The 16588-nt window shown below is 27.3% G+C and overlaps 1 long non-coding RNA gene across 2 annotated transcripts in view; it reads left to right on the top strand.

Moving 5' to 3' along the window:
• Positions 1 to 16145, top strand: part of LOC126847319 (uncharacterized) — a 33138-nt gene extending 16993 nt beyond the window's left edge. The window contains exons 2-3 of one of the 2 annotated variants that reach the window (XR_007687059.1): positions 2601 to 2696; positions 16104 to 16145. This is a non-coding gene — a long non-coding RNA (uncharacterized LOC126847319). Of the gene's footprint in view, positions 1 to 2600; positions 2697 to 2902; positions 2945 to 16103 lie in introns of those variants that run through there. The other variant, XR_007687052.1, reaches the window with a different exon arrangement.
• The last annotated feature ends 443 nt before the right edge of the window (positions 16146 to 16588 follow it).

Raw genomic sequence — 16588 nt, forward strand, 5'->3', positions numbered from 1 at the left:
TAATAAACCCTGTTTCGAAAATGTGACCCACATTTACTTTTAACTAGATTAGTGTGATGTTATTTTCAACAAGTTATGTACCTAGGCATAAAGGTTAGCATAGTTGTTCGACTTCGATTAGATATCATCATTTTGTGCTCATTTACAAATATGCACTAATTAATTTTAATTTATAATCTTCGTTATTTTTTAAAATACCTTATACTTTATTTGCTTAAAAGCTTGCGGATTTGTCGAAACCTTGGGATGTGGAATGCCTAAGACAACAGAAACCACTGACGTACCGAGCACTTCCAAAGGTAATAGTTACTTGAAATTCGAAAACAAAGTTTTCGTTTGATCTGTATAGACGATTGCGTTAGTCGAATTACCAAATGTTCCTTTTTTATATTATGGAATTTATTATTTTCTTCCAAGGAAATTCCTTGACCGCGTCTTGATAATGTCGTACCCTTTTTTTATATACTTTAATATAAATTATATTATTATTTATCACATATTTTATGTTCATGTATATTGTGCAATATTTCAATCTTGACAATTAATTAGCAGCTTTTAATAAACCCTGTTTCGAAAATGTGACCCACTTTTACTTTTAACTAGATTAGTGTGATGTTATTTTCAACAAGTTATGTACCTAGGCATAAAGGTTAGCATAGTTGTGCGACTTCGATTAGATATCATCATTTTGTGCTCATTTACAAATGTGCACTAATTAATTTTAATTTATAATCTTCGTTATTTTTTAAAATACCTTATACTTTATTTGCTTAAAAGCTTGCGGATTTGTCGAAACCTTGGGATGTGAAATGCCTAAGACAACAGAAACCACTGACGTACCGAGCACTTCCAAAGGTAATAGTTACTTGAAATTCGAAAACACAGTTTTCGTTTGCTCTGTATAGACGATTGCGTTAGTCGAATTACCAAATGTCCCTTTTTTATATTATGGAATTTATTATTTTCTTCCAAGGAAATTCCTTGACCGCGTCTTGATAATGTGCTACCCTTTTTTTATATACTTTAATATAAATTATATTATTATATATCACATATTTTATGTTCATGTATATTGTGCAATAAAGTTAATGATCTTGAAAGGTATAGTATAGACAGTAGATTTAGCATAGTTGCCTAATGTTCACTTTCTTTATTATGTTTGTAAAATGTAATAATTAATTTTCTGTATACAATTAACTTAGTTCTTTTTTTATTAAAAAGGTTTTAATGTTAAAAGTCCTCAAAAAAATAAAATTCGTTTTTTTTTGTATTTTAGCGCGTCCTCCGCGCATAAAAGTATCAAACAAAGGATCTTGTACATGTTTTGTAGGTAAGTATACTACAGTCTAAGGCTAAGTTCATTACATATTTTTAAAAATAATTTTTTTAATTAAAATAGTTATCCTTATTAGTTTGGTGATTCTCTCTTCTTTGAAGAGAATTCCTTGACAACTGTGGTCCATCGTAATGAAACTTGTCCTCTACTAATACTACTGTTTGAATTTTATTATTATGATTGTCATTATATTTTAAAATATAATATTTTGTTAATAATTTTCATATATAATATTAAGTTAATATAATAACGTTTTGTATCGTGTTTAGAACTTCCTGAGAGAGACCAAATTAAGTTGTTAACATTAATTCTGTATACCATTAAGTCAATTATTTTTCTTATCATTGTCTTTTTCCCCCTGTGATTTTCAACGAACTCTTTCTCTAATACTATAAGTTGAAACCATCATCATTACATGAGATGTGTTAATAATCTTCCACAGGAATTAGAACAGTATCCCGCTTAACTGTTTTAAAATCGTGTAAAACATGTCACATATAAAGCTATTATTTCCTAACATATTCACTATTAAAAATGTTTTATTGTTGATATTTCTTAAATAAATATGAAATGTTTTTTTTCTTTTTTAGGGAGTGAGGTTTTATCAGAAGATGGTATGTTTTTACAAAAAATATATATATTTGTTTCATTGATTTTTGTTTGTGCAATTAAACTATGGTACCGAAAATGTTGACGACAAAAGCTTATTTTTCTTGGACGTCTTAAAACTCTTTTTGTTTGTTTTGAAATGTTCGATTTTTTTTGAAACAATTTAATCATGCTGTATTATATTTTTTTAAAACACAACAAACTTGACAAAAATTAACAGCTTTTAACAGAACTTTGTTTCAAAATTATGACAGACCTTTACTTTGAACTGGGTTAGTGTGATGGTATCATCAATAAGTTATGGACCGGGGCATAAAGGTTAACATAGTTATGCAACTTCTGTTAAATTTACACAATCCATGCGTGTGTGATGATTGAAATTCGAAAACGCAGTTCTGTTAGCCCTATAAATACGTTTGCGTTTCCGAGCATTTCTTATTTACGTATCAGTTAAGTTAAGGGAATTCCTTGACCACGTCTTGATAACGTCGTTGAAACGTTGCCTCGCTGTCTGTTGTAATGAAACTTATTCTCTGATATTACCGATTTAATTATATTACTATTATTGTCATTATATATTAAAATATTATATTTTGTTATTCATTTTCATATATAATATTAATTTAATATAATAACGTTTTTGTATCGTGTTTAGAACTTGAGAAAGCTCGATATTGTATATTACACCAGTTGCCAACAACGAAGGGTGTCACCACGAATCCTTGTCACCATTGTACTAAACATTTATTAGGTAAACTAACCTAACCGTTATATAGATTGTTACATATACTTATATATATATATTTAGTTTTTATACTATAAAATATCATTCCTTAGAGGTTTTTTGTAAATACAAAACACAATTAATTTACATTGTTTTTTTGTAACATAGGTAACGTTATACAAACTTATTCTATTTAAGCTATGAATTAATAAGAATTTTTGTTTTTTTAATAGAAAGAATCCCATGACAACAATCCAATTTTGCAGAAATATACCATTAAAAATAAAGATGTAAATAAATATAAATGTAGAAAATTAAATTGTGTAAACTATTACTAAACAAAAAACATAAATTTCATTGATTCATATTAAACTTCATCTATCTGGCAAATTTAAAGTGTATTGTTTTCCTTTAGTGCAAGTTTTCAAACTTGGTTACTATTTTTGCACCCGATTTTATTATTGTAGCTTTGTTTAAGTACAATGTGAATATATCGTTATAGCCTGTAACAACATTTTTCATAATCTCGAAGAAGATTGTCTAGATAAATCGATGGATTAAATTAAGATATAATAATTGTGATTGGACGAGGCGCTTTAAATGTGACATATTATTTTTTAACACTCGGTTTTAAGTTTAATTATATGATTTAAGCTCGAAGGTTCGGCGAAAATATAAAAGTTTATGAATCGATACACGCAATTTCAATAACAAAATAGTAAATAACTAATACAGTTTACATAAAGCTTACAAATCTACCATTCCACCCGTCAACAATTTCAAATTTAAATATATATATATATATATTGTGCCATAGTTAACCATAGTTTTAGTTGGACCAAATTTGTTTATTTTGGACAGTTACATAAGCACCTTAAATTATAGGTTTAATAATATATTTAACATTTTGACTTGTTGTGTTCGAAAAATATCAGAAATATTTAAAATATTGGAAAATAATTTTACGCAACGTTTACCAAATTTGATTATTGCTAACGAAAATATTTATCCGCACACGTGGTTTTTTAGATACATGAATGTTCTGTTATTTTCCAAATAGCATTGCCATTTGCGTCATATATTAATAACACCTTTGCTGTATAGTTTGAATAACATTTATTATATAATGTATATTAGATCTATTTAAATGTTTATCGATACAAACGTTTCCATATTATATAATTGTAAATGTTTATAAAAAGAAAAACTAAATTAGAATTATTTAATAAAAGAGAGTCCCTCCCGTCCCTACTATGTCCGGACCCCACTGTACGGACTTTTTACCTTTTATTCGATTATTTTGTATACATTTTGTACACCACAATTGTAACATATTTTATAACACATTAACACCGTGATTTTAGTACGGTCCGGTGTAATAAAATAAATATTAAATTATTTTTAAAAAAATAATACCGATAATAAAATTCATATAACCTTTTCAAAAGGTTTAAAATGAATATAAAACAGGCGTAGAATACCACATGTGTTTTGACATAAGGTGTTAACAGAAAACAGTAAAAACAATTTATAGTAGGTAATAATGGTAACCGTAGTACCAAGTAAAACAAATATATTATTAAAGATTAAATAATTTATAGTCTAATAATTTAGTAGATCAAAACTGTAAAGTTAATAAAATTATAAAAAAAAATTAAATCATTTAAGATAGTTTTAAATTTGTTAAGTACCCTTTAAAAACATTTCAAATATAAAGCCAAAATCAGATAATTCACACTACGATACCATCAATCATTTAAATCAACTGTTGTTGTAGATGTTAAATTGTTAAAACAAGTAGTTTTTATACAACTATAAATAAACCCTAACCACAATAAAAATATACTTATTTCACTCATAAGTATATTTTTGTTGTGTGAATTAAACCGCAATAAAAAAAACTGTTTAATTAAACCATTATTATTCTTATGTATTGAAAAAGCGCAGTAGTAGTCTGGTCAACGGTTTTATATAATGCGGTGATGTTTTTGTTTTGTTTTATTATTACATTTTAGTTATGTATATACATACGTTATACATACGTTTAACGTGTCAAACTTAATAAATGTGTAACTCTAATTGTGAAATCACTCTACTATTTGTAAGTATAATGTAATGTCATACGAAAAACCAGTAAACCAGTAAATATATAATGTATATACTAGCTGCGTTAGGAGGCGTAACTCTGGTATAAATATATAATAATTAATTAATAGTAATTGGAAGTGAGTAGAATTTTTAAAAAAATAATTTTTTATATTTTGTTAATAATATTACAACAATTTGTTTGTGATCTGAGATGGAATATTATATTTCTAGAATTACACGAATACTGTACATCCCAATCATGTGTTAGGCGTAAAAACTACTTTAGGAACGTTCCATAACTTTCTGGATTTTTCTTGACAAAAAACTGTATCATTCTCGAAGAGTAAGCGTAATTCTATTAAAGAGTTAAGGGTAAAAATTACTTTAAGAACGTTCTAGGACGTTCCGGAACTTTTTCGAAAATGTCTGAACTCTGTAAAAATATTTGGAACATTCCTGATGAGTAAATATAGATTGCGTAGTGAATTGGACGTAAGTAGAATAGGAAAGGGATTTGTAGCTTGCTCAGTAAATATGCTTTTAGTTTTATTTAAAAAAAATGTGAAGTTGAGCCAAATATTTTTTATTAATAAAGGCTGTATAAAAAATAAATAAATGTGATGTTACAATAGTATTTATCATTATAATGTATTATTCTATGCATTCAGTTGAATAAAATAATTATGATAAATGCATTTGATATCTATATATTACAAATTGCTACCAGAATTTTTTTTTCTACGTCTTCGCGGCTCGACATAAAATACTGATGATTTTAGCTTCGATGCAAAGCGAGAAGGTATTGGTTTTACTCTGATGTGGGCTTTTTTTTTCGCTGTATACACTGTAACTTTTTTAATACTTGACCAATTCCTTCGAATAGCAACTCTATAAATATCAAAATTTGTCATGTTTGTACTTTGGGGGGGGGGGTAAAAGTTGAAAAAGTTTAATTCTTCACAGACCAAAGTTGAAAAAACAAAAAATAACCGTACGAGTTTTTAAGTTAGAACTTTTAATGGCTATAATTTCGAGAAAAAGAGTCGGATCGAGTTGAAATGTATAAGAAATAATTATTTGGTATGCCCGCACACGTCAGTTATGTCAAACTTAAACTATACCTATTTCCCGACCCCCTTTTTTTTTTTTTTTTTTTTTCCACATGCACCCATAGAACACTGGGGGGGGGACGCGCCCTGTGAGGAATTACTTCCCCCAGTCTCCGATGCCATTTATTGGGTATACTAAACAATAAATACAATCATAAACTTAAAAACTAACACACCCACTTCGGGTGGTGGCCTAATAACAATATTCACATTAGGCCACAACGAAATATTTCCCGACTCCCTAGGGGGGGTACAATTTTTTTTGTTTTTCGGGATTTTTAGCGGTAATTTTAAAACTTTTGGGTTGAAAATTTGCCAGTAGTTGGAACTCATATGTAACCATAACATATTAAACGGGAAAAAAAATTCGGCACTACAGTTTTTTTTTAATTGCCGGGAAACTGTGTTTTCGCAGATTTCGTATATTTTAACAAAAACACCTAAAATCTTTAAAAAAAATCGATCAAATCATTAAAACAATTTTATGTATATCTATGCAGAATGATACTATTAGGTTTTGTGCTCAAGTACCACTTTTTACTTAAAGTTTACACAAATTCAATTTTTTTTTATTTTTTTTTTAACTAAAAACCGGTGTACCAGATGTGAGAAACGAACAGACACTAAAAACTGTCAGTTGGTAACGTCTATCCGTGTTAGATTAGGTTAGGGCCCAATGATCGGTATCATAATATTGTGTTTATTACATGATATCACAGGCGACTAAATCGTGTAATTGATTATAGTAGAAACTCGATTTATTGGGAAAAAAACCTATCCGTGTACTTATTAAGACACTTAATGATTCTGATACGACAAAACCACTGTCGTTATCTCGTTATTTTATAGCCTGCGTTATATAACCTTACCGAAGGTCAACTATGAGTATATAAGGTACAACTACCTGCAAATAATGAAGAGGACTGTTGTTTTTTGGATTTAAATTAAGTGTTGGTTTTTATGCAGTATACCGCCTCAAAATGTATTTTTTCTTACACAATTTTTTAAAGGAAAACTAATGTTTTGTATATTGTTATACTGTTATTCATTTAAAGAGATTCACGCTTGATTGTTTGAATTGTCTAATATTAGATAATCTGCTTCGTGCTAATTTTAATTTTTTAGTTTATCAACTTGTAGCTCTAATTTTGTATAAAATATTTCATTATTTTATTACTATGTACTATTACTATTAAGATAAATTTTAATAATAATTAAGTCATAAATGATAATACTTTGTTTTATGACTAGATCAAATCTCGTGAACATTTAACATCATGATACTGCTCCTATGCTATTATTAAAAAAACACAATTTTTAAAATCTCCATAAAAGGTTATTGTTAAATAACAGGCAACAGCCGACTGCTAGTGGCTATACACGTTAGTAATATTTAACTAATAAGTAATATATGTTGGTAAAATTTATTGTTTTCTCCATCACAGTACCAGTATACGATTTATTTTAATTTAAATGTAAGAAAATCGATTTTTCTTTAGAAAATAACAAGAAACTAATATACAGGATGAGGCAGTAAAACGGCGATTTACTAATGTATTTAAATGGTAAAACCCGTTTCACTATCCCACCCTTTACATTTTAAGGATCTATGAAAAGGTTTTTTTAGTTGCATTTTATTTTGTACATTGTCAATCTAGTAAAATAGAAGTATAATATAGACTTGAAATAATATAATCTGTGAAGTATAAATAGTTTGTGTGAGATTGCTTTAATGGAAGTATATAATACATAAATATTAATTTTATTGAGAATAAGCGATTATAATTTAAACTATGGAGTACAAACGATTGAAACATGAATCGTCGACCATTCCAACAAAATAAAACAAGACATTGTATGTGTTATTTGGTCCACTAAGTTTTTGCAAAAAAAAAAAAACCAGTTTTAAATGAGGGTTCTGTATTTACAAATGAGCATCAAAGCGTTTATTTGAAAGCGATTTTATTAAATTTTATCACTTTTATTTATAATAATTCTTGTAGACCTGTGACCTCTCCGTTTCCTCATTGCTTTGATTACATTATGCCAATACTCTACTGTACTAGTCCTCTCGGATAAAATCACTATCAAATTAACGCTTTGATGCTCATTTGTAAATACAGAACCTTCATTTAAAACTTTCTAACTTTGCTGGTTTATACTGTGCTTGGTTTGGACTGTACTGGCTTGAAAATACTAACTACCGATTTGCACCGAAGCGTTTTTTCAAAAGTGATTTTATCACTTTCAGATTTAAAAATTCCTGTAAACCTGTGACCTCCCCGTCACCACTATGCCCCGACCCAACTATGCTCCGTCCCCACTATGCCCCGACCCCACTGTACTGGTTTTTTAAAATTTATTTTATTTATTAAAATTAAAAGGTTTCAGCATATTACATGCTATTACAAGTTTTCTTACGCTCTAATTACATATTACAAATTAAGTTACTAATTACAATTAGTTTATGATATTGTGATAATGATGTTTTCATGTTGATATTAGTTAATAGGTTATTTTAGTAGTAATTTAAAGTTGATCTTCATCTTCACTTGAATCTGATAGAAGAAGATCTTGTGGTAGACGTGGTTTTAAACGCTGATTTTTCGTTTTGTATCCCAGGTTGTAGAAACGTGCGCCATCGGATGTATTGAGATTTGCGTGAAAGTTTTTCAATTGGATTTTTTTCCAGTCTTGTATAGGAAGGATTACTGTATCATTGTGTATTTGTCTATTCCTCATAAACCATGGGGCTTTTAGACATATTATCAAAAATTTATTTTGAAGGATTTGAATTTCGTTGATTAAGATGGACGATTTCATTTGGAGGGTTGATTTAAAGTTAACTATGGGGTAAAGTGTGTTCATTCTTGCTTAGCTTTGGGTAAGGTTTTTGTTTATATGAATTTTGCCATGTCAGTTTTTCGTCTAAAAACACTCAAGCTACTTGACAGAGTCTTCTTTATTGTTCCATTGTATTGGTTGATTATCAATGTGAATGGGTTGGGGATCTTTGTATCGTTTAAGGGAAAATATTTTTGCTGGATTAAGGTTTAGTTTCCACGTTTTGAACAAGTTGGTCACTGTGTTTAGAGCTGTTTGAAGATTTCGGATTGAAGATTCTATGGAGTTGCTTTGGGTTATTACTGTTGTGTCATCCGCAAACCTCGCCAGCTGGGAGTTTGGAGGGATTGGTATGTCGTAGCAGTGAATGTTAACAAGGTAGGACTAGAACCGAGCCTTGGGGGACTCCAGATTGTACATTATGAGGTTGAAAGAAGGTGGGTCCAATTCTTACTTGGTCCAATATGAAAGAGATTATGGTTTGCGGCTTGACATAAAATACTGATGATTTATAGTAATACACAGGAAATAATACTGCAATAATGTACAAAGGCTAATTTGTAAATATTATGGTTTAAGCTGTAATGTATGTTATATAAATGTGTCTGATATATATTATGTCTAATATGAGTTGAAAAGTTTTGATAAATATTGAGAAGTTTTTACAATAAAAATAAATCTCTCTTGTTGTATCAAATACTATTATTAAAATAAAAATATGAGTGAAAAATAATTGTTAAATTGTTTTATTGCATAATATTAAAGTAAGAAAATGTAGAAAAGAATATTGAAATATAATTTGTATTAAATACTTTATAAAGCGTACATTGTTTTGTTTTTGTATATTCGTCTTTTGTATATTAAAATTTGAAAAAGTGACTCATTGTAGGTAGTTGTATGGGTCTTATTGAAAATACTGTATTTTAGCTGAATATGATTCAAATTGGTAAAATTGTATAAAATAATTACTTATATTAAACAAAATATGGGAATCAGGGTGATTTAAATAGAATATTTATTTTGTTTATGTAATATAAAATTGGGTAATTGTTAGGTTAATATTTTTGTTGCTGGTTTTGTCGAGATTAATGTGAATGATTTAAGTATCCTTGTATCACGATTTCTTCTCAGTTTTATTCTACCTACAGTTCTTAGTTACTCTCAAATGACAGTTTGACATTAAATGCAAGCAATTTTATAAAACAATTATGATAAATACTTGCGATATTTATATATTTCTTTGGAATATTTTAAATATTAGGCATTTTATTTTTTACCGAAATTGTTTATTACTAACGTAATGTTTACTCCTTCTTACAGGTTTTTTCTTACAGGTGTATCGTTTTGTTTTTTTACAAATAACATTGCCTTTTGCGTCATTCTTTAATATAACTGTTCCTATATTGTCTGAATAAACTTGCTAAATAATATATATTATGTTCATTTATATTTTTTTCTGTACATTTTTATATTATGTATTGTAGTTTTCATCGTCTATCGTAGAAGTGTGTTTCAGAATAACAAAAGTTAATTAAAACATTATGCAGAAATCTACTATTTTTATAATAGTTTTCATTATAATGGGTAATTCTTATTTTTATATTTTGTTTACAATACATTCTTAGGTTCAATACTATAATAACTATAATTTTATGGCTTCTAAATTCTAATTAAATGACAAATTATGTTGAAAGGAGTTACCGCCATGGAGAAATTATTTTTATTTCAAAATTATGTAAACGAGTATGAGTTTATATGGACACCTTATTTTATTTTTTTTATTTAGTCACACAGGGTCGACCATATCCAAGTATGTTTATAAATGATATAATACTATACATTTTACATGCAATTGTATACAAGTTTTCTATTTAACTTTTACATCCATTGTATAATATGACCGTGTAGTAATAATTATTATACACCTAAAAGTAGATAACAGTACCATTACAGATTACATTCTTTGGTTGGTTTTTGGAGTATTTACACGGTACCAAAAGTAAACAAAATATTTGATTAAAAAAATGATTTATTTATTTTATAATGAAAAGCTACAGCCAGCAAAATATTAATACGTGTAAAAAAGGACATCTAATCAACTATTATACTGCTATAAAAAATGAAGTCATTTTTTTGCTAGTAAACAGTACATTTTTTTTGTTGGTTAGGTGAAAACAATTCGATGGAGTCACAAAAGAAGCCGGGTAATTTCACGTGATATTATACTATTACAAGGGCCAAAATGCCAAATACGAATTAACTTATGGAGCACACCTCCCCGGAATTTTTTGATACTCACTTTGTGTGTCTGTTCCGACAAAATCAATATTTTTCTTCAGTAAATCAATTTTTGTTCGTTTATTTTGAACCTTTTTATATAATTTAATGATCCTATATTTAGTTTTTTTCATTTAATCTTTTTTTTAATCATTTTTTATAGTATTTTGAACAAAAATAAAATGTTAAAAATTAGTTTCTTTTGTAAAATAATTGATTTTTATTCGAGTTAAGTCAGCAAATTGAGTTTATAATTTTATACTTTTAGTAGGACCAAATTTTTAATAACACAGTCAAACTAGAAATAATAATAATATATTTAATATATTCTACCCATTGTTTTCGAAAAATATCATGAATATTTGAAATATCGGAAAATGGTTTCATGCAACGCTAACCAAAATTGTTTATTGCTATTCAAATATTTTATCCGCTCACGTGTTTTTTTAGAGATATAACCGTTCTATTATTTCCCAAATTACATTGCCATTTGCGTCATACTTTAATAGTACTGTTGTTATATAGTTTGATAAACATTTGTTAAATAATGTATGTTATATATTTCTATATTTTTTGACACATTTGCTTCTAATTTTAGTAATTGTACAAGTTTTTAAAATGACAAACTAAAAATTAGAATTATTTTAGAAAAAAGGGTCTTATCCATACTGAATTATCTGTATAACTTTCATATGTATGCAAAATATTTGATAAAAATAATGATATTATTTTATAATGAAAGGTGATCTCCCAAAAATACTAACACTAAAAGAAATGGCGGAGTTACAAAGCAAACAGGGTAATTATACGTTTTTTTATACAATGTAGAGTAGAATGTGTATATCTAAATAATTAACTTATTTTCAAATATAACTTTAAATATATGCATACTATAGTTTAAAATTGTTTATACTTCTAAACGATCATCCAGTATTAGCCCTGACTACAATTATTGTCGCAATAAAGAACAAATCGTTTACCTAAAGTTTAGACGAGAAATATTAATAATTATCAAATAACTTGTCACATATATTTCAAGATGTATTTGAAAATAAATTTAATTCATTAGAAGAACATATGTTATTCTACATTGTGAAAACAGTATCATACAACAGATAATTAAAGGTTTTTTACAATCACTTAAAGTTAGCAAAACATTAATTTAATTTGCATTACATGTTGGTTTAGATATGGTGGTCCAAATAGGTACACCCTGTATAGTGTAATATAATAGAAATCAGTCTTTATCTTTCTTCGAGTGCTATAATGTGTAAATACAAAAGCAATCCATAAAAATTAAAAATCTTTCTCAGAGACAGTCGAACGAAAAATGGTTTGTCATACATATCTTATAAACTATTTCATAATAATATTAGTTAATTGGAATTCCACATATTTTTCTATATCTATTGTTAAAAATATATTTTCTAAAAAAAAATTGAAATATGGAAATTTTAAAAAGCATATAGTATACTTTTAGATATTTAAAAAGTAATATTTAAAAATGTTTTGAAACATTATAGAGATAAAAGTTATACTAGACCAGATAAGTCTATAAAATTCAATAGGGGTTTAATTTTTTTATGTAAAAGCTGCACTAAAGTACTAAAAAATCGTATAAAACATAATTCCTATTTAAACTCGTTTAATTTGTATTGTTTTAAATACTATTATGACAATTTAAAGTTAGCAAACATTAACTTATATGTATAATTTGTTGTATTATAGCTGGCGATAAAAAGCATTCAGGTATAGTATAGACTAGAGCTACCGATTACACATGTAACACATGTGGTTCGAATTGACGTGTAGAAGTTCGTGTAATTATAAGTACAACTACAAGTATTCTTAAAACTGTAAGTTTTAATAAGACCTCTTATTTACGTAATACTACTCTTTAATTAATGGTTGTGACTAAGATATAGTATTATAGCCATTGGGTCAAGTTAGTGGAATCTAGGGTCCTACAAGTGTATTAATTACACGAACTTCTAAACGTCAATTCGAACTACACGAACCTTGTCCTACATGTGTACTACACAATACACGTGTAGAATCTTCGGTCACAGTATAGACTGTAGAGTTACCTAGTGTGAATCCTTTTCCTAACACTATAAGTTCAAACCACCAGTAATACTCGTACATGAGATGTGTTAATATTTATTTACTGGAATAATTATAGTATCCCTCTTAACAGTTTTAAAATCGTGTAAAAATTTATATTTAAAGCTATTAGTTTCTTACATATTCACTATTAAAAATGTTTTATTATTAAAAATTCTCAAATATATAAAAAATGTAATTTTGTTTGTTAGGATGGAGTTTAGTAAGAAATGGTATGTTGTTCGTCACTTATTACTTTGTTTCATTTAATTTTGTTTGCACAATTGAACTATGGTACCAACAATATTGACGAAGAAAGCTAATTTATCTTGGACATCTTAAATCTGTTGTTCATTTATTTTGAAATGTTCGATTATTAATAGTTCTATAATCGAATATCTTTGAAACAAATTAATCATGTTGTAAAATATATTGTAATTTATTATATTATAATAAAACACATATTTTATGTTCATGTATATTGTGCAATATTTCAAACTTGACAATCAATTAACAGCTTTTAATAAACCCTGTTTCGAAAATGTGACCCACTTTTACTTTAAACTAATTTAGTGTGATATTATTTTCATCAAGTTATATACCTAGGCATAAAGGTTAGCATAGTTGTGCTATTTCGATTAGATTTCATCATTTAAAAATGAGCACTAATTAATTTGGTTTATAATCTTCGTTATATTTTAAAATACCTAATACTTTATTTGCTTAAAAGCTAGCGGATTGGTCGAAATCTTTGGATGTGGAACGCCTAAGACAACAGAAACAACCGACGTTTCGAGCTCTTCCAAAGGTAATAGTTAACTATGTTTTAAAAATAATTATTTTAAATAAAAAAATTAAACGTTATTAATTTGGTGATTCACTTGTATAGTCTTAAAACATAAAATAGCTTCGTTTAGTATTCAATTCGGTTCACTATATTTTGAACTTGATTGAAATTCAAAAACACAGTTTCCGTTTGCGCTGTATAGACGATTGCGTTAGTCGAATTAGCATACGTCCCTTTTTTATATAATGGAATTTATTATTTTCTTCCAAGGAAATTCCTTGACCGCGTCTTGATAATGTCGTACCCATTTTTTATATACTTTAATTTAAATGATATTACTATAAAACACATATTTTATGTTCATGTACATTGTGCAGTATTTCGAACTTGACAATTAATTAACAGCTTTTAATAAACCCTGTTTCGAAAATGTGACCCACATTTATTTTAAACTAGTTTAGTGTTAAGTTACTTTCAACAAATTATGTTCCTAGGTATAAAGGTTAGCATATTTGTGCGACTTCTATTAGAATTTTATCATTTTGTGTTCATTTAAAATTGAGCACTAATTAATTTGGTTTATAATCTTCGTTATATTTTAAAATACCTATTACTTTATTTGCTTAAAAGCTTGCGGATTTCGTGAAACCTTGGGATGTGGAATGCCTAAGACAACAGAAACCACTGACGCTCCGAGCTCTTCCAAAGGTAATAATTACTTATGTTTTAAAGATGTAATTATGTAAATGTAATTATTAATTTTCTTTATACAGTTAAGTTATTTCTTTTTCAATCATTGTCCTTCTTTTAATTCCGTGGTTTTCGTCGAACCCTTTTTCTAACACTATAAGTTCAAACCACCAGCAATACATGACACATGAGATGTGTTAATATTTATCTACTGGAACTAGTATAGTATCCCTCTTAACAGTTCCATAATCGTATAAAAAATGTTATCTTTAAAGCTATAAATTAAAAACGTTTTATTGTTAAAAGTTCTCAAAAAAATAAAAATTGTTTTTTTGTTTTTTAGAGCTTCCTTCGACAAAACTATCAAATAGACTTTGTACATGTTTTATAGGTAGAGGCATTACTTATTTTTAAAAGAGAATTTTTTTTTAAATTAAAAAAGTAATCGTTATTAATTTGATGATTCACTTTTGAAATTTCTCTAATAAATACGAAATTTTTTTTTGTTTTTTAGGCAGTGAGATTTTATTAAAAGATGGTATGTTTTTACAAAAAATATATATATTTGTTTCATTGAATTTTGTTTGTGCAATTAAACTATGGTACCAAAAATATTGACGATAACAGCTAATTTTTCTTGGACGTCCTAAAACTCTTGTTCATTTGTTTTGGAATGTTCGATTTTTTTTGAAACAATTTAATCATGCTGTATTATATTTTTTTAAAACACAACGAACTTGACAAAAAATTAACAGCTCTTAACAGAACTTTGTTTCAAAATTATGACAGACCTTCACTTTGAACTGGTTTAGTGTAATATTACCAGCAATAAGTTATGGACCGAGGCATAAAGGTTAACATAGTTATGCAACTTCGATTTAATTTACACAATCCATGCGTGTGTTATGATTGAAATTCGAAAACGCAGTTGTGTTAGCCCTATAAAGACGATTGCGTTTCGGAGCATCTCTTATTTACGTTTCGGTTAAGTTAAGGGAATTCCTCGACCACGTCTTGATAACGTCGTTGAAACGTTACCTCGCTGTCCGCTGTAATGAAACTTGTCCTCTAATATTACCGTTTTAATTATATTATTATTATTGTCATTATATATTAAAATATTATATTTTGTTATTCATTTTCATATATAATATTAATTTAATATAATAACGTTTTTGTATCGTGTTTAGAACTTGAGAAAGCTCGATATTGTATATTACACCAGTTGCCAACAACGAAGCGTGTCAACTCGAAGCCTTGTCACCATTGTCCTAAACATTTATTAGGTAAACTAACCTAACCGTTATATAGATTGTTACATATACTTATATATATATATATATATATATATATATATATATATATATATATATATATATATATTTAGTTTTTATACTATAAAATATCATTCCTTAGAGGTTTTTTGTAAATACAAAACACAATTAATTTACATTGTTTTTTTGTAACATAGGTAACGTTATACAAACTTATTCTATTTAAGCTATGAATTAATAAAAATTTTTGTTTTTTTAATAGAAAGAATCCCATGACAACAATCCAATTTTGCAGAAATATACCATTAAAAATAAAGATGTAAATAAATATAAATGTAGAAAATTAAATTGTGTAAACTATTACTAAACAAAAAACATAAATTTCATTGATTCATATTAAACTTCATCTATCTGGCAAATTTAAAGTGTATTGTTTTCCTTTAGTGTAAGTTTTCAAACTTGGTTACTATTTTTGCACCCGATTTTATAATTGTAGCTTTGTTTAAGTACAATGTGAATATATCGTTATAGCCTGTAACAACATTTTTCATAATCTCGAAGAAGATTGTCTAGATAAATCGATGGATTAAATTAAGATATAATAATTGTGATTGGACGAGGCGCTTTAAATGTGACATATTATTTTTAAACACTCGGTATAACACTCGGTTTTAAGTGTAATTATATGATTTAAGCTCCAAGGTTCGGCAAAAATATAAAAATTTATGAATCGATACACGCAACTTC

Source organism: Adelges cooleyi, unplaced genomic scaffold, assembly GCF_023614345.1.
Source record: "Adelges cooleyi isolate 19-005CV unplaced genomic scaffold, UGA_ACOO_1.1 ACOO_flye_CR_arks_rails_tigmint_CR_PRNA_0, whole genome shotgun sequence".
In the NCBI taxonomy this organism is placed as follows: domain Eukaryota; kingdom Metazoa; phylum Arthropoda; class Insecta; order Hemiptera; family Adelgidae; genus Adelges; species Adelges cooleyi.